This window comes from Triticum aestivum, chromosome 2B (assembly GCF_018294505.1).
Source record: "Triticum aestivum cultivar Chinese Spring chromosome 2B, IWGSC CS RefSeq v2.1, whole genome shotgun sequence".
Lineage (NCBI taxonomy): Eukaryota > Viridiplantae > Streptophyta > Magnoliopsida > Poales > Poaceae > Triticum > Triticum aestivum.
This window is the reverse complement of record NC_057798.1, coordinates 683,252,249-683,275,193: the sequence shown is the minus strand read 5'-3', so window position 1 is coordinate 683,275,193 and position 22,945 is coordinate 683,252,249.

Below are 22,945 nucleotides of genomic sequence, written 5' to 3'. Positions count from 1 at the left end.
CGCCGCATATGCTTGGGACATGGTGGGTACAATCTCGGGTGAATCCAAGGCCTTGTACAAGATCTTCATGAACGAGCTTGATGCTCTGACACCTTTCCAGGTATAAGACCTATATTTCAAATGTGGTCGACAACACTTTCAGTTGAGCTTACCACTTTTGGTACTAGGTTAACTGGCGGCCGTATGCTGACGACCGAGAGTGGGGGTTCGAGCTGAACGTGATGTGCAAGCAGGACCGACTTCTCCGGCGGTGCATCGTGCCCATGATTTGTGTCTATGTCATCGAGTACCATTTTCCACAGCGCGTTGCCGCGCAATTTGGTAAGGCGCAACGTACACCACCAGCCCGCATCGTCAGAGATACCGGTGGCCACGACCTGCACTTGTGAGTACCACCGCCCGTTCTCATCATTACCAACTTTCGTGTGAAGGCGACAAGGGTAATGCGGTGGCACGAGAGGGCAGAGCGGATCTTCCACGATGTAAAGTGTTGGTCGCAGAGTGTGAAGGAGTGGAAGAGAGTGATTGTAGAGATGGAGACAGATCCAACTATCTCCAGTGTCCGTCGGGAAGGGAGCATTGAAGCTGCCAAGCGGCACTCCAACTAGGAGCTGCGCAATTTGGGCCGGAGAATCTACTTCTAGAGCAATGCAGAGGAGAGAGCCAGGATGCCGCCCCCAAGTGCATCCGCGTTCGATATCATCAGCTTGGGAAGGGGGGAGGCGAAAACTCCAGCGGGCAAGGCAAGGTGGGCGTGCTTGAACGGTCGGATGCCGACCAGCGTTCCGCCTCCGCCTGAACCGGTGGATCCGCTGCCGTATCTGTCTCCACGGCTAGGCCTAACATACAAGGACCTCTGAAGATGTCTGCCCGCTCTATAAACTTCTCTTAAGAACTTGTTGCACCGTTTGTTGGCTTTGCGAAAGCTATTTGCGAAACTACTTGCGTTAGTGGGGGTTGTCAAACTATGTGGACAAGTTTGTTATTTGCTATTTCCTACTTGTGAAATTATGTGCGTGTTCGTCAAACTATCTGATATTTGCTATGTGGAACCTTTATTAATATGTGAGCTCATATTTTGCTATTTGTGAACATGTGTGAAACCTATGATAAAACTTAAAAAAAAACAATCACAAAAGCTTGTAAAAACCCAAAACCACAGTACCCTACCGCCAAAGGGCCCGGTGGTAGGGTCAGGCAACCTACCGCCGAATCCTGCGGCGGTAGGGTGTTGAGCTGGCCGTTAGGTAATGGCAGTGGGCCGTCCATGCCACCGCCAGAACCCCTAGCGATAGGTTGCCTGACCCTACCGCCGGGCCCTTTGACGGTAGCAAAAGGGTCAGATTTCAAAAATAAATCAAAACTGGGGTCAGATCCCGATTTTATAGGTGCAAAGGGTCAAAACACGAAATTTTGCCGCGGGGGCCAGCCGTGCGATCGCGCGGAAAGGCCTGATGAACCGCCCCGACCTCGGCGCCGGGGCAACGTGCGCGCGCCGGCGGGTAGGTAGGTGTCGTGCGGCCGTCCGTGGGCCGTGGCTGTGGGCTGCGCCGATGCTTCTCTCGGTTGCTCACGTCAACTGGCCCTGCCCGTCTGCGTGTCGCTTGCGTGCGGGCCCGAGGGCGGCGTGGCCCCGTGGGTCCGTGACGGTGGCTTGACACGCGCCGTCCTGATGTCAGAGCTGCTTGCCCAACAGCTAAAATAAAGTTGCTTGCCTCACTCGCTGTCCTGTCCTTCAGTGAAAGCAACTGGAGCACACAGAGAAGAAAGACGAATGCAGGCATATACGGATGATAGTACTTCGCCCAGAGATGTTCAATTTTTTTGAAGATATAGAGATGTTTTCATTTTATATACGTCGATCAACAAAAAAGAAGAGGCATGGAGCCATGCAAGGAAGAAACAGGAGGAAATTTGTGTTCCGTGTTCACGGATGTGACCTCCAGCTCCTGGCGAGTGGAAGCTTCTGAGTGTACGTGCAGGGCACAGGAGAGAGTGGTGTGCAGATAACCCAATGTTTATCCGCTCCTGGGATCAGATCTAGTAGTTTCAAACGCAAAGAGTTCAACTTTAAAAATGGGTGCAGGAACATGTGAATTTGCTGGCTTTGACTTGTAGAATCTTTGACTGGCAGCACTAGGTACACGTACATATTTTCTTTTTGACACAGAATAGAGATCTTTTCCTCTATCCATAAGGCTACTCACGAGGAAGCCTGGACTTTCCTCTATCCAACACTCTGAACTACTAAGACTAGTAGCATATTTAGCGCATATATCTGCTGGAACATTAGCATCCCTCATAACATGACGAACCGAAAAGGAGGCAAAATAAGTAGATCTTTTCCTAATTTCATCAAAGATAGGTGCCACAGTTGACCTTGAATTGTGACCCGAGGTCCAGAGGTTGACTACCTCTAAACAGTCTGTTTCCATCACCACATGTGAAAAGCCTCTGAGTTGAGCAAAAATGGTACCCTCTCGCAACGCAAGAGCCTCGGCGATGAAAGGATCAGAAACACCCGCAAAGGGTTTACTCCACGCCCCCATGAAGGAGAGATGAGATCTAGCGACTCCTCCTCCACCCCCATTCTGGGCATCCACGTCAATGGCCCCATCAGTGTTTATTTTCACCCAGCCCGGTTCAGGAGGGCGCCAGTTCTGACCAACTGGTAAACACCGACAATCCTGTGGCATAGCCAATACTGACAAGTCATCTCTTGCCCATTTGATGGACTGCCGAGGGTCAAAACCCTCCTGATCATGAGTCCACCGGTTACGGGCAGTCCATATCGCATGCATAACGGTGATGATCTTGCACCTGTCAGCATCGGGAATTATCTTGTCCAACACAATGTCTTTAGCCCAAGTGCTAGGATGCATCCGAGGTAATTTTAGATCCAGTTCCTCTCTTGCCGCTGCCCAGAAACTCCTAGCATGGGAACAGTGCACTAGAGCATGCATCAAGTCCTCTTCCACAGATTTACATAAATCCACGTAGCGATTGTCCTGATGTGGCGGTACTGCAGTGTGGCGTAGTCAGGAAGAATTCCCCGCACCACCCTCCACCAGAACACCCACACTTTTGGTAATATTTTGAGCTTCCATAGGGTCGACCAAAGCTGTTTCTCTGACGATGAAGTCTCCGATACCGTCCCTTCCTCTAGAGCGTGATGCTCGTTGCGAGTCACAAGAGAGCGATATGCTGTTTTGACAGAGTATTCGCCTGATCTTTCTAACACCCACACAAGTTGATCTTCTCCGCCACCAGCTCGCAAAGGAATGTTAAGAATGGCTATAGCATCTGGCGCGAGAAAATTCTGCCTGACAAGCTGAACATCCCACTGTCCCGAGGTCTGATCAATAAGCTCAGACACAAATACCAGCGGATCATTGCCGAGATGTCCCATAGGCTTGTGCGTAAGTGTTGAGGGTATCCATTGATCGTTCCAAATAGAGATCGTGGTACCACTTCCAACCTGTTTAATCAAGCCCGTGTCCAAAGCTTTTCGTCCAGCAATGATGGCTTTCCACATGGCTGAAGACGACTTTGGCGCTCCTGCTTGCATGAATTCAGAACCTGGGAAGTATTTCCCCTTCAGAACGCGAGAGCAAAGCGATTTCGGGTCTGTTAGCAAACGCCATCCTTGTTTGCCTAGCAATGCCAGATTGAAGTTGCCTAAATCCCGAAACCCCATTCCTCCTTTCTCCTTTGGTGTTGCTAGCTTATCCCAGGATATCCAATGTAAAGACCGCTTATCTATGGAGCTGCTCCACCAATACTTTGCCATGCAGGACGTCAACTGTCCGCAAACTTTCTTTCTTAGCAAAAAACAGCTCATGCTAAAGGTTGGGATGGCCTGGGCGACCGATTTTATTAGTACTTCCCTACCTGCACAAGCCATGTTTCGTTCTGACCAGCCTTGCATCTTTCCCCGACTCCTTTCACCGAGGTGATGAAAGCTGCCACTTGTGATCCGTCCCACTGCTGTCGGAAGCCCCAAATATTTCTCTGAGAAAGCTTCAACCTGAATGTTCAGAGTTTGCTTGATGGCTTCATGAACGGGCTGCGAAGAGTTTGGACTGAAATATATTGAGCTCTTCTCTCTATTCACCGCTTGACCCGAACACTCTGCATAAATCTATAAAATCTCATTCAGTCTTTCCGCGCTATGCACTTGAGCGCTAAGGAAGATCAGACTATCATCGGCAAACAACAAATGATTCACCCATGGTGATCTGAAGCTCACACGTATGCCACGATCTATAAAATTGCCACCGAAGTAATTCATCAAGGAGGTGAAACCTTCGACACAAATTAGAAACAGGAAAGGTGAATATGGATCTCCTTGGTGGAGGCCTCTCGAAGGCGAAAAATATGGTAGTAGGGTTCCATTCACCTTGACTGTAAATCGGACTAAGGAGACACATTTCATGATTAGTCTGACAAATTTGTCACAGAAACCCAATTTGATCATCATGGCCTCCAAATAATGCCACTCGACTCGATCATATGCTTTAAGCATATCTAACTTAACTGCACATGACGCATTTTTTCCTTTCTTTCTTCTCTTCATCATGTGTATGCTCCCATATGCCACCAGTACATTGTCAGTTATCAGCCGACCAGGGATAAACGCACTTTGCTCCGCTCCAATCACCTCATCCATCAGGCCTCTTAGCCTATTCGCGCCTGCTTTGGCTCCAATCTTATATAGTACAGGACAAAGAGCAATTGGTCAGTATTGAAATATTCTTTGATGGTTGTGAACCTTTGGAATCAATGTGATAGCCTTGTCGTTCATTCCACTCGGTAACTCGCCACCATTCAAGAAATCCAGAATTGCCGCAGTGATGTCGTCCCCGAGTACATCCCAATGCCGTTGGAAGAGGCCGGCTGTGAATCCGTCAACTCCGGGGGCCTTGGATGGGGCCATTTGAAACAAGGCTGTTTTCACCTCTTCAGCCATAAAATCCTTTGCTAGAAACTCATTCATCGCATCAGATACACGGTGAGGAATAAGCTGTAGGATTTGATGCAAGTCATTGTAGCCTTGAGATGTGTACAAATCTTGATAGAATTCAAGAATCTCTCTCCTCACTTCTTCGGGCTCCTCGATAAACTGTCCATCAGTTTTCTGAAGAGAAGTGATTCGATTAATCCGTTTCCGCTGCGCTGCTTGGGCATGAATGTAATCAGTGTTTCTGTCCCCAGCCCGCAACCAAAGTACTTTGGATCTTTGTTTTATCCAAATCTCCTCCTGTCTCAGGGCTTCCCGCAGTTGTGCAGCTACTGCCTTTTCTTCCTCGTTCGGCCCCCAACCTACTGAAGCTTTCCGTAATCGTTCTAGATTTTTCAGCAGTTTGCGAACTTTCTTTGCTATATTCCCAAACTCGCACTCCGCTCAAGAGCTGAGATTTTCTTGGACGGACTGTAATGCTTGCATTACTCCGTTGAGACCATTCTGTCTAGAACCACTTTGCCACATGTTTTTCACTATTTCATCATATTCAGCGTGGGTCTGCTAGACATTTTCATAACGAGAAGAACGTTGACCCCGAGGCCAAGTATTCGCTGATTCATATTTCAATTCTGTAAGAACATAATAATGGTCAGATTCACTTGAACTTATGTGTCTAACAGAAGAGTACTCAAAAAAGGAAAGGAAAGTTTGATTTGCTAGAGCCCTATCCAATCTAGCTTTCACATTTGCATTCCCTTGCTGCATATTATCCCAAGTAAAGGGCACTCCTCTCCATCCCAAATCTTGGAGAGAACAAAAATCCACCACTTCCCGAAAGGCTTGCATCTGCCAAGCTGGTCTAGCGTATTCACTAAAGTGCTCTTCGGCATGCATTGTCTCATTGAAATCACCCATGCATAGCCATCCGTCATGTTGTACTGAAAAAAGAGTACAAAGAAAGTTCCAGCTGTGAATTCTATTCTCAGCTCTAGGTTCTCCATAAAAGCCCGTGAACCGCCAAGGGGTTTGGTCTTGATCTTTCCTCCTGACTGTCACATCAATGTGCAGTCGGCTGTAGTTCTTTAGTTCAACAGTTACCTCATGATTCCAGAACAAGCCAATGCCACCACTCAAGCCTTCGCTGTCTACAACGAAACAACCACTAAAACCTAACAGTTTCTAAAGATTTTCCACACGTTTGCCCCTAATCTTTGTTTCCATAACAAAAAGAAGGGCGGGACCTTCCTGCTTCACTATCTTGCGAAGCTCTCGAACTGTCGACAGGTTCCCAAGCCCGCGATAGTTCTAGCTCATACAATTCATTGGGATGGGCAGGGCTGCTCCGCAGCTGCTGCCGAAGATCCCGAATTTTCAGGAGTAGGACGTTTTTTCTTGCCACCACGATCATCCAGTACACCCTCATCTCCATCACTTTCAACATTTGCCGCTGACATCTCTGGAATCGTCAATGCTTTATCGGTATCTACTACCTAGTCGGAGTCAGTCAGCAGAAGTTGTTGCTGCACCTTCCGGTACACTTGTTTCGGTGCCTCAGGCCCCCCTTTGCGTTTGTTTCTGTTATGGTTCCTATTTGCTGGGGAGTTCACCTCATCATCAGATTTCCCTGCATTGCTCGAGTTTCTTGTGTCTTGCTTATTGCCTGTTGCAGAATTCTGTTCTTTGTTCGAGTTCTCACTCGATGCTGCTCGCCTATATTCTTCCGCTGCACGTAGCCCTTTCCCAAAAGGCAGATCGCCGTTGGCGTCTCTTGTCCCCGGGGTCGGGCAGAACAGATCTGAATGGCCCAATCTACCACACGAGAAGCAGAAGTGGGGGATATTTTCATATTCTATGTCATACACATCTGTGCTTCCACATTTGGCTGAATCAATCAGAATCCAATGCCTCAAGGGTTTAGTCACATTGAGGGTGACCCTAGCCCTGAGGTATCCATTAGCATGATCAAATTGCACTGAAGTGGCCTCCTTGTCAATCTGATGTGCTATAGCGTTGCCCCAGGTCTAATTCCGAAGATGGAAGGGAAGATTCACAACTCTTGCCCAGACCTGAAGCTGTTGAAACTTGAGTTCACAAGGTCTCATGCTCTCGACAAAGTCAGATATGATCACAGCATGCTTGTTAATATGCCATGGAGAGCCTCCCTTAACGCGATCAAGATCTCTCTGAGTAGCAAACTCCGCTACAAAAGTATTAGGCCCAACAAATCTGAAGCTTAAACCTTTAGGGTTTCCCCACGCGGGCCGAAGGGCGTTGGATATGGTTTGAATATGGAAGACATTACGAAACAGAACCTTCCCCGCCAGCATCCACCTCTGCTGGCCGCCCTCATCACGATCATCAATCACCAGAGGCGTGGCCTCCTCCTCTGAGATATCGAGTTTCCCTAGTGCCTCCTCAAGCCGCGCCCTTGCCGACTTGGGCGACAGAGCCCTGGCCCCCCGCAGTCCATCTCGCCCAGCCGCCGTAGCCATCTCTGAGCGATGGATTCCCCGCCTCGTCGATAAGATCTACGAGCGCCGCCAAAGTCCTCGCGTAAACCCTAATCGCCTCCTGGGAGTCACCGGGTTTTCCGCAGGAAAAAACTCCCGTGCCGCACTGAAGGACGTCTTACGCGTACATATTTCACGGGCTGATTGTAGTGAGTGTGTTTCCACTATTTCATCCGTGTGTGCGCATAGCCCGATCCTGGTCTATGTTTTTTTCTCTCCAAGAAAACCAACGATAGCTCTGCCTATTTTCTCTTTTAAAGAAAAACTTGGACGACCTTTACTAAAAACAAATCATATCTGCTACTCCCTTCGTCCCGAAATACTTGTCCAAGGAATGGATGTATCTAGATGCATTCTAGTTCTAGATACACCCATTTGTATCTATTTCTACGACAAGTATTTCCAGACGGAGGGAGTACAAAGTATGGGGATTAAGAATCATGGGGATATTTGCGCCACACCCCAGTACGTTTACTTCTGTGACCTGCTCGAGCAAGGTAATGCGCGGTAGGTATTACTTTTCCGAGCACAATGCACAATCATCGCGCTACCCAAAGAACTCATCAACTTACGTCTATCATTTGTTACCACCGCCACGGATGAACGGTATTCCAAAGGATCTAGAATAGTCTGGACAATCTTCAGGGGATCACACCCCACAGCCACTAAAAATATGTGTAACTCATGGCGAGCCGCAAACCTTCCAGTAGTGTGTACGCCTCCATAGAAGCGATGTCCATGGCGTGTTGTTTATATGAACAAGATGTTGCAATGAAAGCCCTTGTACTGTCCGTAGCGGTGCTCCCGTAGCTCCCGCCTTGATGTGGCAACTAGGAAGGGATTGCTATATAAGATTCGAGGTCACAGGTACCATCATGAGAACTTCTCTCTATATGAATGATGCGGCTATGTTCGTTGCCCCCATCAAGAAAGACATCGACAACCTCTCCCACTTGCTTAATGCTTTTGGTGACGTCACAGGCCTTCACACAAACTTGTAGAAAAGCTCGGTGGTTCCAATTCAATGTGGCCACTTGAACCTTGATGACATCCTACAAAACCTGCTGGCTACAAGTGCTTCCTTCCCAATGAAATGCTTGGGGCTATCGCTCTTGGTTTGGCAACTCAAAGTCAAATATTTTCAGTTCCTCGTGGATAAGGTGGCTGTCGGTGTCAAAACCGGCGGATCTCGGGTAGGGGGTCCCAAACTGTGCGTCTAAGGCTAATGGTAACAGGAGGCAGGGGACACGATGTTTTACCCAGGTTCGGGCCCTCTCGATGGAGGTAATACCCTACTTCCTGCTCGATTGATCTTGATGATATGAGTATTACAAGAGTTGATCTACCACGAGATCGTAGAGGCTAAACCCTAGAAGCTAGCCTATGATTATGATTGTTGTTCCTGTCCTACGGACTAAACCCTCCAGTTTATATAGACACCAGAGGGGGCTAGGGTTACACAGAGTCGGTTACAGAGAAGGAAATCTACATATCCGAATATCCAAGCTTGCCTTCCACGCAAAGGAGAGTCCCATCCGGACACGGGACGAAGTCTTCAATCTTGTATCTTCATAGTCCAACAGTCTGGCCAAAGTATATAGTCCGGCTGTTCGAGGACCCCTTAATCCAGGACTCCCTCAATAGCCCCTGAACCAGGCTTCAGTGACGATGAGTCCGTCGCGCTGATTGTCTTCGGCATTGCAAGGCGGGTTCCTCCTCCAAATACTTCGTAAAAAATTTAGAACACAAGGATCGTGTCCGGCTCTGCAAAACAAATTCCGCATATCACCGTAGAGAGTACAATATTCCACAAATCTAATCTGCTGACAGCTTTTTATAGCATGACATCACGCCACGGTCTGGTCATTATTCAAACCGTTTTTCTCAACCCGCTACTGCACGTAATGCTAGGCGGTTTCCTTGACACGTCTTGTCGAAGCAGAGATCGTATCCCCTTATCACGGGATTCTCATCAATACGGGTATGGGTAACCCAACCACGCCATCAATCATGGCGCTTGGAAAATAAGCGATTTTAACTGGCAAGTGGGGAGGTGCACAGTTTCCACCGCCTTTATAAAGAGATCAGGATTCTCCTCTTTCACCCACGCCTCCTTCCTTCTTCACTCATCCATTCTTGCATGCTCGAGCTCCAGCGCCCCAGTTCTCACCTTCTCCGCACAGTCAAACAAGTTCGGAGCGAGAGGCAAGTGGATGGCCTCCTCCATCAAGGAGGAGGACATTACAAAGCTCTGGGCGTCCGGATACTTGGCCGCAGACATCACGCACCGGCTTCCGAACGCAGCGCAGATCATTCCGGCTCCGGGACCCCACGAGAGGGTCGTGTTCCTCGCCCACTTCGTCCGTGGACTAGGATCCCCCCTCCACCCTTTTGTTCGCGGGCTCATGTTCTATTATGGGCTGGATTTTCATGATCTAGCCCCTAATTTCATCCTCAACATCTCGGCGTTTATCGTCGTGTGCAAGGCTTTTCTCCGCATCAGGCCCCACTTCGGCCTATGGCTGAAGATCTTCAACGTGAAGCCGAAGATAGTGGTCGGCCAGCAGGCGGAGTGTGGAGGTGCCATGGTGGCAAGATGCCCAACATCACCTGGCTTGAAGGCTCCTTTGTGGAGATCATGAAGGGGTGGCAATCGGGGTGGTTCTACATCACCGAGACACGTGACGCCAACTGGGTGGCGGCCCCCAAATTCCGATCCGGCATCCTTGTGTGGCTCACCTCCTGGAAGAAGAAGGGCCTAGCCTGGGGCGCATCTGCGGAGCTGACTGGACTCCAGAACTGCGTCAAAAACATGATAACCAAGAATATCAAGCTTGTCAACGTGGTCCAGGTCATGCTATTTCGCCGGATTCTCCCGTGTCAAAGATGGGCATTCAACCTATGGGAGTTCGACGCGGCCCAACACCAGACACTGCAAGAGCTCTTCGACACGACACACAAAGACGTCTGGAAGGTGTTGTTCAAGGCCAGTGAAGTTCCTCCTCCCACTTCCGAGGACCGCGGACTCAGCGCCAAGCGCCACGCCAATGCGGTAAGCATTCTACATTTCGCAAGATGTGCCTTTCCTTAGTATATTCGTGGGAGGAACTTAAGACACCGTTCTAATATAACAGGAATATGTGGCGACGACGGAGTGGATCGACTTTCCAGCTCCGTTGCCTGAAGATCCAGCTACCGCTCTCCTAACGGAGATGCTGGTTCCGGCGCCCTATGAGGTGCCGGAGAAGAAGGCTAAGAAGAAGGCCACAGGGACCAGAAAAAGTCTCCGACGCAAGGTGGTGCTAGACTCATCGTCCAAAGACACCGAGGCGCACTCCTCCAACAACAATGTGGAGGAGGAGGAGGAAAACCCTCTCCCCCAAACCGAGAGGGAGAAGAAAAGGAAGGCCGCCCCTTCCGGGGAGGCCGAAGGATCCAAGAAGGGAAGGACCCTCCCTCCGGACCATTCCACAACCGCCGCCTATAGTGAGGAGGAGTGGCTACCCAAGGCCAAGCCCCTGGCGAAGTCGTAAGTATTCGTATGCCAGGATACTTCTTGCATGTTTTAGCTTTATGGCTTCTTATTATGTCAAGATTTGCTTGTGCAGTCTGTCCAAAGCCAATATCGACTTATCCTCCTTGGATGGGTCCTTGAGCTCGTCGGAGATGAACAGTTATTCGCTCCCGATGGCTTCCACTCCCCGGCCCACGGATGACACCGAGGTGTTATCTCAGAGGATACCGGTCCAGGACGAGGTAGTCCTGGAGACGCCTCAAGGTGAGACTCCCGATGCCGGGCTCATGGGGGGGGGGGGAGATCCCCATGGATTCGGATGAGAGGGGCCGCAGCATGCTTGGCCCCCAGCCGGATACTGCGCTGGAACCTCCAGTGGTTCCGGATTTAGGCAGGCAGCCACCCGCCAAGGGGGGCGAGCCATCTGTGCCGATGACCTCTGTCCATCCAGAGGCATCGGATAACTTGGTGGAAGCACTTCAGAGTGCTTCCCTTGATGAAGGACACCGTACTCTTATGAGTACATTTATTGCGAAGGTTCAGTCCGCCAAAAGCGGATTGACCGAAGCCTGCGGCAGCCTCCTGACAGGCTTTAAGGTAAGTAATTTAAATTATGAGAAAGTATCACAGTGTAAGACAGTAGCCCCTGATGCTTTGTTTGGTGTTCAGGAAGAGAAGCCGAACAGAGGATCAAATGTCATTCCCAGGAGTCTAATCATATTATGTCTATGTGAATAAGCAGGCGTCGCTGCTGCCGCCGCCGCTGCCACTGCGGAGGTCTCCGGTCTGAGGCAGAGCCTGGGGTGGGCCGAAGAAGAGTTCAGCCTCGTGAAGAGGCAGCTCGAGGAGAATAAAGGTAAGTAATACCTCGTCTGAATGTTATATAAAGGAAAAAATTGTTGGTGCTAATAGACGCACAATGAATTTTACTAGGGGCCACGACCGAAGTGGCGGCCCTTAAGAAGGCGTTGTCCGAGGCCGAAAACAAAGCGGCCAAGGAGCACCGAGCGCGAAAAACAAGAGGCGCGAGTTGACGAGGTCCAGCAAGAGCTTCAAGACTTCGTCAAAAAATTTGAGTCCTTGGAGCGTGACTCCAAGAAGCAAGAGTCCGAGATGGCGAAGGCCCGTTAGAGCATGCTAGACGCCAAGGCTGAAGCCCAGAAGGCCCTCCAGGAAATTGAGGCGGCCAAGAAGATAGCTGCGGATAAGGCTTTCATTATGCAAAGCAAGCATGTGAAGGAGACTTTCCTTTTACTTACCCGAATTTGGAGCTCTCCAGGAGCATTTATAGATCTGCCACGCAGCATCTCTGATGCCGCAGAGTTCTTCTGGGCTGAGGAGGGGAGCTCGACAGATAAGATATTTTGGTCCCAATATATTGGGGCCGAACATCCGATGCCCTTGAGTGACCAGCTAAAGCAACTGGTCGAACTTCACAAGGCGGCCGAACTGGCCATGAAGGACTTCATAGTCCGGCTATGGCCTGGCGAGCCCCTGCCCAGCAGCTACTTCGGCTTTGTCAAGCGGATGGTGAATGCCCGTCCGCGGCCTGAAGTCGTTAAGCAGTCCGTCTGCATTGAGGGTGAACGCAGGGCCTTGGCCCTTGTGAAGGTGCACTGGGGGAAGATGGACGCCGAGAAGCTGGTGACAGAGGGGCCGTCGAAGGGCAAGGAGCATCGCCACCCCGAACAGTATTATGAAAATGTCATTAAGGGTGCCCGCCTTGTGGCGGATGAATGTACTAAGGATGTGAGATTTGAATGAATGTACTCATGTTATCCTGTATTTATGAAAACCAGTTCATGTGCGCTATGTGGCGCTTGTTAATTTAAAATATTACCTTCTGTGCAGCCTTTTTAAAAAATCTTGAGAGTTGGCCAGCCGTCGGCTTCCGGCCCCATGTAACTAGTACTGGGGTGTTCGGGATAAATATAAACACTCTTTATCCAAGTTTTTGGTCCTTTTAAGGAGGTGTTTAGCGCCACGAACAAGGCAATCGGACTATACGGCTTTATCGCCCTCACTTAGCCATAGAAGTCTACAATTTTAAATTTTGGCGAAGCCCCTAGTATCCGGAAAGCCGGACTCGGGGCGCTATACACGCCTAAATCGGATGAGGCCGATTCCTCGCCTGAAGCGGACAAAATCTTTAAGGATTTGAGACCTCTCGAACAGCGACCAGCTCTCGCCTTATCATGACAGTCAGTTTTCGGCTTTCTCTACTGAGGTGCTCGTCCGGAAGAACCGGGACACAATCACAGTAGTTCTCCCTGCGCTACCTTTGCCGATATAGCAGAACGTAAGGTACCAAAACATAGGAGCCGGGCAAACCCAACTATTGACCCAAGACATGATTCGGAGCTAATGCATATAGTGCTATAAGTTCGGGGTGCCGCACTGTCGAAAGTGTTCGGACTTGTCTTGCCAGGTTATGGGGTACTGAAGCCCCTGGCAAACTGGTCGTGCCAAAATGCATGGGTATAATAAATAATCAGTAAAGAAAAAGGGGTAAATAAACGTAATAGCAAGCTGACGCTGTATACTATTTTCCCTTGTTATTCAAATGATACGTCAAAGCATACATATACAAGTAGTGCGATAAGCAGAATAGGACTGTTTGACACATCCTGATAAGGGGCGGGCGGTATGCGGGTATGTAAAATAGGTATAACGATCGTTATAAGAGACCACCCAAGGATTCCCTCGTACGCTAAAGCTTCTTGTCCCCCTGGTGTGTCTGCCCCGTTTTGTGTCCGGTAGCCGGGTTTTCGGAAGAGCCTCCTGAAGATAGGGACCTGAAAGAAAAAGGGGTGCAAAGATGAGTGGATCCTGGGGTGGTCGAACCGCATTGTGGACCATGTCATGGCCGTGCCTCCGCCTATGCCCAGGGTATTTTAAGTGCGTAGTTGTGTACGCGCGGCACGAATGTTGCCGCTTCACTGGGGCTAGGGCGGAGGCCGAATTGCTAGCCGAGCTCTGGACGTGCCGGACGATCCTGTTGTAGAGTACTCCGGACTCGCTTGACGGTATCCGGGTTCTTTATAGCCGAATTGGTTGTTTGCCTAAGAAGGCTGTTTTGTACTTGCGCCGCAAGGGCCGCAGTGTGCTCCTCCGTGCGAAGCGAGCGCTCTGTGTTTCCATTAACTGTAATAACCCCGCGAGGTCCCGACATTTTGAGCTTGAGGTATGCATAATGCGGTACTGCATTGAATTTGGCGAATGCGGTTTGTCCGAGCAGTGCATGATAGCCGCCGCGGAAGGGGACGATGTCAAAGATTAACTCCTCGCTTCAGAAATTGTCCGGAGATCTGAAGACCACTTCTAGTGTGATTGAGCCCGTACAATAGGCCTCCACACTGGGTATGACACCCTTGAAGGTGGTTTTTGTGGGCTTGATCCTTGAGGGGTCGATGCCCATTTTGCGCATTGTATCCTGATAAAGCAGGTTAAGGCTGCTGCCACCGTCCATGAGGACTCGTGTGAGATGGAATCCGTCGATGATGGGGTCAAGGACCAATGCGGCCGAACCGCCATGACGGATACTGGTAGGTTGGTCCCTGCGATCGAAAGTGGTCAGACAAGAGGACCATGGGTTGAATTTTGGGGCGACTGGCTCCATCGCATAGACGTCCCTTAGTGCACGCTTCCATTCTCGCTTGGGGATATGGGTTGCATATATCATATTCACCGTTTTCACCAAGGGAGGGAATTTCTTCTGTCCTCCCTTGTTCGGCGGTCGGGGCTCCTCGTCGTGGTTGCTATGCAGCCCCTTTTCCTTATTTTCGGCATTCAATTTGCCGTTAAACACCCATCATTCCCTGTTAGTGTGGTTGGCTGGTTTATTGGGGGTGCCATGAATTTGACATGAGTGATCGAGTATGCGGTCCAAACTAGACGAGCCCGGACTGTTTCTTTTGAATGATTTTTTTCGCTGCCAGATTTAAAGCCTCTGAATCCGGCATTGACTGCCATTTCTTCGGTGTTGTCGCCATTATTGCGACGCTTGTGTCTATTTCTTTGCGGCTTGCCATTGCTATCCCTGGCGTCTGAATCGCCTGAGTTTTTGGGTGTGATGTTGCTGCGAGCCAGCTAGTTGTCCTCGCCCGCGCAGAAGCGGGTCATGAGTGTTGTGAGGGCTGCCATGGACTTTGGCTTCTCTTGGCCGAGATGTCGGGCGAGCTATTCGTCGCGGATGTTGTGCTTGAAGGCCGCTAAGGCTTCGGCATCCGGACAGTCAACAATTTGGTTCTTTTTAGTTAGGAACTGAGTCCAGAATTTCCTGGCTGACTCTCCTGGCTGTTGGGTTATGTGACTTAAGTCATCAGCTTCCGGTGGTCGCACGTAAGTGCCCTGGAAGTTATCAAGGGACGCATCTTCCAGATCCTCCCAACTGCCAATGGAGCTTGCTGGTAGGCTATTCAGCCAATGCCGAGCCGGTCCTTTGAACTTAAGTGGTAGGTACTTTATGGCATGTAAGTCATCGCCGCGGGCCATGTGATTGTGGAGAAGAAAATCTTTGATCCATACCGCGGAATCTGTTGTGCCATCGTATGATTCAATGTTTACGGGTCTAAACCCTTTTGGGAATTCGTGATCCATAACTTCATCAGTGAAGCATAGGGGGTGTGTGGCGCCTCTATGCCGGGCTACATCCCGACGTAGTTCAAATGAATCCGGTCTATTGTATTCGGCCCGGCCGAACTTTGGTTTATTGTATACGGCGTGACGGTCATCGTCACGTATTGTGGCACGCCCCCATGATCCATAGATTGATCTTGACTGTCCTGCTTTGTTTTCCAATACATCTCGCAGGTCCTTCGTGTAGCCCTGGGCCTTAGTGTTATTGTTTGATTGGCCACGGGGTGCGGTCTGGACTTCGGGCTGGTACACCGTTTTGTCGCAGCCATGGGGTGGCCGGTCAGCCGCATCATGCGCTGGTAGCATGGGATTTAAAGCCTCCTCCTCGAGTTGAGGTAGCAGCCTGCGCTTTGGGTAGCTTTTGCTAGGGTGCTCGAGTCCTTATTCCTTGGCAGCCAGGACCTCGGTCCATCTAGCAGATCTTGATTAGCTTGAAGCTGTTGCTGCTTTTTCTTCAGGCTTTTTGCAGTGGCTATAAGCCGGCGTTTGAAGTGCTCCTGCTCGACTGGATCCTCAGGCACGATGAATTCTTCATCGCCAAGGCTCACTTCGTCTTCGGAGAGAGACATGTAATTACCATCCTCTGATTCTCCATCAGTTGCCTGTTCTTTAGGGATAGCTTGCCCATCCTCTTGCTCGGCATGCTCGAAGCCTGGCTGGGCATGATTGTCTTCGTCTTTGGAACCTTATCTCTTGTGTCGGTATCACTATTTTTGCTATGGCGGGGCTTGGATCGGCGCCGATGACGCCGGTGTCTTGATTGCTTCTCCAAGGGGTTATCTTCCGTTGCCTCATCGCCATTGTTTTCTTTAGGGGTGTCCACCATATAAATATCATATGACGAGGTGGCTGTCCAGCGCCCTATAGGCGGTGGTTCCTGTTCTTCTCCTGCATCGTCGTCCATACCGTCGATGTCTTCGAAGTCGAAGTCAAGCACGTCGGTTAAGTCATCGATAGTGGCTATAAAGTGGGTGGTGGGTGGGGGACGAATTTCTTCGCCGTCCGCTCCCCACTTGAGCCGTACATAGTTCGGCCAGGAATCTCCTGACAAGGAAAGAGACCTTAATGAGTTTAGCATGTCACCCAAGGGCGAGTGCTGAAAAAAATCCATGGCGGTGAACTCCATGACCGATGCCCAATCAGATTCGATAGGCACGGACGCGCGCGGTTCGGATCCTATAGTCGGAGACGAGTCCGAGGGTCCGATGACACCACTCTCACAGGAGGTGGGATCAGTGTTTGGCTCTGACGCCAATGACTGTGCGGCCTCCGTGGCGGGGTCCATCCACCCGCCCTCGGAAGGCATGATCTGCTCCGGATTGACTCCCGGCGCCCCTGCAGGCGCGATCTCCCGAATACTGTCCAACGGCAGATCAAAGTCATGCCCGTCGTGACCGTTCGCCGCACCTGTCATGGGCTCGAATCCGTCGAAGATCAAGTCTCCGCAGATGTCGGCAGTATAGTTTAAGCTTCCAAACCTGACTTGATGGCCAGGGGCGTAGCTATGATCTGCTCCAGATGGCCATGCGGGTCAGCCCGTAGTACGAAGCCGCCGAATACGAAGATCTGTCCGGGAAGGAAAATCTCCCCCTGGACCGCATCGTTGAAGATGATCGAAGGAGCCATAAAGCCTTACAACGACGGCACAGTGGAACTCTCAATGAAAGCACCAATGTCGGTGTCAAAACCGGTGGATCTCGGGTAGGGGGTCCCAAACTGTGCGTCTAAGGCTAATGGTAACAGGAGGCAGGGGACATGATGTTTTACCCAGGTTCGAGCCCTCTCGATGGAGGTAATACCCTACTCCCTGCTTGATTGATCTTGATGATATGAGTATTACAAGAGTTGATCTATCACGAGATCGTAGAGGCTAAACCCTAGAAGCTAGCCTATGATTATGATTGTTGTTCCTGTCCTACGGACTAAACCCTCCGATTTATATAGACACTGGAGGGGGCTAGGGTTACACAGAGTCGGTTACAAAGAAGGAAATCTACATATCCGAATATCCAAGCTTGCCTTCCACGCCAAGGAGAGTCCCATCCGGACACGGGACGAAGTCTTCAATCTTGTATCTTCATAGTCCAATAGTTCGGCCAAAGTATATAGTCCGGCTGTCCGAGGACCCCTTAATCCAGGACTCCCTTAGTGGCTGCCAAGCTTGTCCCTTGGGATGGCCAGAGTATCACCGCCACAGCCGTTGGGTGTGTCGCTCTTGTCAAGTCCGTGCTCTTCTCGCATGCCATCTACTTCATAACGCCTCTCATCGCCCCCACCCTCGAGTATTCTTCATAGTGTGAACAAGCTCGAGAGAGCCTTCCTTTGGGCGGGAATGGAAAAAACTACCGACGCCAAGTGCAAGGTTAACTGGGACACCATCTGCCGACCTTCCGACTATGGGGGCCTTGGAATTCTTAACACAGAAAAAATTCGAGGGCCCTTCGCTTGTGATGGCTTTGGTTAAGTGGAAGGAACCCACCAAGTTGTGGTTGGATCCGGCAACCCATGCGATGAGATGTACAAGAACCTCTTCTATGCCTCCTATGGCGCGCGCACCCCTTTCTGGGACCCCCCTTGGGTACAAGGCCGCAAGCCGAAAGATGACGCCCCCCTTATCTATGAGGCGTCCTCACAAAAAAATGGGAAGCTTCATGGGGCAATAAAGACGCTTGGGTTGGTAATGTCAAGGTCGCCAACAGATTAACCCTGGAGCATATCCGAAAATTCATTGCGTTATGAATCACCACTCATGGATTCACCCTTGAGCCCAACGCCAAAGACGGTATCATATGGAAGCATAAGGAAAGTGGGATCTACACGGCCAAGTCCGCTTACATGTAGCAATTCTTCGGCCTTCTCTTCCCCCCTTTGGAGGCGGCAGTTTGGAAGGTTTGTACACCGCCAAAGGTCAAAATTTTCGCACGGTTAGCCACGCAAAATAGGGTATGGACCATCAATTGATTGTCCAAGCGAGGATGGCATGATTGTAGGCTTTGCCCCTTTACAATAGAGAACAAGAATCCATCAAGCACCGCATGTTCAAGTGTAGATACTCCATATATAAGGCTTTGGGGTATGATCAAGGACTCTCTTCAACTGGAAAGCATCAACACCAACAATTGGCACCTGGCGCACTCCATCAAAGATTGGTGGACTAGTCTCTCTAACTCCTCTACTCCAAACTGAAAGACGATTGAGGGAGTCCTGGATTAGGGGGTCCTCGGACAGCCAGACTATATATTGTGGCCGGACTGTTGGACTATGAAGATACAAGATTGAAAACTTTGTCCCGTGTGTGGGTGGGACTCTCCTTTGCGTGGAAGGCAAGCTTGGCAATTCGGATATATAGATCTCCTTCTCTGTAACCGACTCTGTGTAACCCTAGCCCCCTCCGGTGTCTATATAAACCGGAGGGTTTAATCCGTAGGACAACAACAATCATAATCATAGACTAGCTTCTAGGGTTTAGCCTCTACGATCTCGCGGTAGATCAACTCTTGTAATACTCATATCATCAAGATCAATCAAGCAGGAAGTAGGGTATTACCTCCATCGAGAGGGCCCGAACCTGGGTAAAACATCGTGTCCCCTGCCTCATGTTACCATTAGCCTTAGACGCACAGTTTGGGACCCCCTACCCGAGATCCGCCAGTTTTTACACCGACAAATACCCTACTTCCTGCTTGATTGATCTTGATGATATGAGTATTACAAGAGTTGATCTACCACGAGATCATAGAGTCTAACCCTAGAAGCTAGCCTATGTTTCTGATTGTTATTTTCCTACAGACTAAACCATCCGATTTATATAGACATCAGAGGGGGCTAGGGTTACACAGAGTTGGTTACAGAGAAGAAAATCTACATATCTGAATTGCCAAGCTTGCCTTCCACGCAAAGTAGAGTCCCACCCGGACACAGGACGAAGTCTTCAATCTTGTATCTTCTTAGTCCAACAGTCCGACATAAGCATATAGTTCGGCTGTCCGAGGACCCACTAATCCAGGACTCCCTCAGTCACCATATCACATAACTCACTGCGGGCCAACTCGCTTGGCCATCTAGAGCAGACCGATAGCCACGCCCTTGGCCATCAGGTCAGGTTTGGAAGCTTGAACTACACTACCTGCATCCGCAGAGACTTGATTTTTGACGGATTCGAGCCCATGTCGGGTACACCGAACAGTCACGACGAGCATGACTTAGATCTGCCATCAGACGGTGTTCAAGAGATCACACCTGCGGCTGCCCCGGCCCTTAATCTGGAGCGGATCATGCCATCCGAGGACGGGTGGATGGACCCCGCCACGGAGGCTGCTACGTCTCGAGATTGCATTGGTTTTCCCCGAAGAGGAGAGGATGATGCAGCACAGTAGCGTAAGTATTTCCCTCAGTTTTTGAGAACCAAGGTATCAATCCAGTAGGAGGTCATGCGCAAGTCCCTCGTACCTGCACAACACGATAGCAACTCGCAACCAACGCTTAGGGATTGTCAATCCCTTCACGGTCACTTACGAGAGTGTGAGATCTGATAGAGATAATATTTTTGGTATTTTTGATAGATAGATGCAAAGTAAAAAGTAAAGGTAAAGTAAAAACAAAGCAAGTAAATAAAGTGATATAGATTGATATGATGAGAATAGACCCGGGGGGCATAGGTTTCACTAGTGGCTTCTCTCGAGAGCATAAGTATCCTACGGTGGGTGAACAAATTACTGTTGAGCAATTGATAGAATTGAGCATAGTTATGAGTATATCTAGGCAATGATCATGTATATAGGCATCACGTCCGAGACAAGTAGATCAAAACGATTCTGCATCTACTACTATTACTCCACTGATCGACTGCTATCCAGCATGCATCTAGAGTATTAAGTTAAAACAGAGTAACGCCTTAAGCAAGATGGCATGATGTAGAGGGATAAATTCATGCAATATGATAAAAACCTCATCTTGTTATCCTCAATGGCAACAATACAATACGTGCCTTGCAACTCTTTCGGTCACTGAGTAAGGACACCGCAAGATTGAACCCAAAGCCATGCACTTCTCCCATTGCAAGAACTACCAATCTAGTTGGCCAAACCAAACGGATAATTCGAAGAGACTTGCAAAGATAACTCAATCATACATAAAAGAATTCAGAGAAGAATCAAATATTTTCCATAGATAATACTGGATCATAAACCCACAATTCATCGGTCTCAACAAACACACCGCAAAAATAAGATTACATCGAATAGATCTCCACAAGAGAGGGGGAGAACATTGTATTGAGATCCAAAAAGAGACAAGAAGCCATCTAGCTACTAGCTATGGACCCGAAGGTCTGAAGTAAACTACTCACACTTCATCGGAGGGGCCATGGTGATGATGTAGAAGCCCTCCATGGTGGATGCCCCCTCCGGCGGAGCTCCGGAACAGGCCCCAAGATGGGATCTCGTGGATACAGAAGGTTGCGGTGGTGGAATTAGGTCTTTGGCTCCTCCTTTGATCATACAAGGATATGTAGGTATATATAGGAGGAAGGAGTACGTCAGTGGAGCTCCGAGGGGCCCACGAGGTAGGGGGCGCGCCCAGGGGGGAGGGGCGCGCCCTCCACCCTCGTGACCGCCTCGTGGCTTTCTTGACGGAGGGTCCAAGTCTCCTTGATCTTATCTGATGAGAAAATCACGTTCCCGAAGGTTTCAATCCGTTTGGACTTCGTTTGATATTCTGTTTCTTCCAAACACTGAAAAAGGCAAAAAACAACAATTATGGGATGGGCCTCCGGTTAATAGGTTAGTCCCAAAAATAATATAAAAGTGGAAAATAAAGCCCAATATAGTCCAAAACAGTAGATAAAGTAGCATGGAGCAATCAAAAATTATAGATACATTGGAGACGTAGCAAGCATCCCCAAGCTTAATTCCTACTCGTCCTCAAGTAGGTAAATGATAAAAAAGAACTTTTGATGCGGAGTGATACTTTGGCATAATTTCAATGTAAATCTTCTTAATTGTGATATGAATATTCAGATCCGAAAGATTCAAGACAAAAGTTCATATTGACAAAGAAATAATAACACTTCAAGCATACTAATCAAAGCAATCATGTCTTCTCAAAATAACATGGCAAAAGAAAGTTCATCCCTACAAAATCATAAAGTTAGGCTATGCTTCATTTTCGTCACACAAAGATGTTCCCAACTTCTATACCCCCGATGACAAGCCAAGCAATTGTTTCATACTTAAATAATCTCAAACTTTTTCAACCTTCACGCAATACATGAGCGTGAGCCATGGATATAGCACTATGGGTGGAATAGAATATGATGATGGGGATTGTGTGGAGAAGACAAAAAGGAGAAATTCTCACGTTGACGAGGCTAATCAACGGGCTATGGAGATGCCCATCAATTGATGTCAACATGAGGAGTAGGGATTGCCATGCAACGGATGCACTAGAGCTTTAAATGAATGCTCAACAAAATAAAACTAGTGGGTGTGCATCCAACTTGCTTGCTCACGAAGACCCAGGGCATTTGAGGAAGCCCATCGTAGGAATATACAAGCCAAGTTCTATAATGAAAAATTCCCACTAGTATGAAAAAGACAACTTATGAGACTCACTATATGAAAAACATGGTGCTACTTTGAAGCACAATATATGAGACTCACTACATGAAGAACAAGGTGCTACTTTGAAGCACAAGTGTGGAAAAAGAGATAGTAACATTGCCCTTTTTATTATTTTTTCTTTTTTTTCTTTTTTTCTTTTTTGGGCCTTTCTTTTTTTTTCTTTTGGCCTTTCTTCCCTTTTGTTTCCTTTTTCTTTTCTTTGCGCAATGCTCTAATAATGATGATCATCACACTTTCATTGATTACAACATATGAATTACAACTCGAAACTAGAACAAGATATGACTCTATATGAATGCCTCCGGCAGTGTACCGGGATGGTGCAATGAATCAAGAGTGACATGTATGAAAATAAATGCATGGTGGCTTTGCCACAAATACGATGTCAACTACATGATCATGCAATGGCAATATGACAAAAGTAAAGTATGTCATGATGATGATAAACAGAACGGTGGAAAGTTGCATGGCAATATATCTCAGAATGGCTATGGAAATGCCATAATAGGTAGGTATGGTGGCTGTTTTGAGGAAGATATAAGGAGGTTTATGTGCCATAGAGCGTATCGTATCACGGGGTTTCGATGCACCGGCGAAGTTTGCACCAACTCTCAAGGTGAGAAAGGGCAATGCACGGTACCGAAGTGGCTAGCAATGGCGGAAAGGTAAAAGTGCGTATAATCCATGGACTCAAAATTAG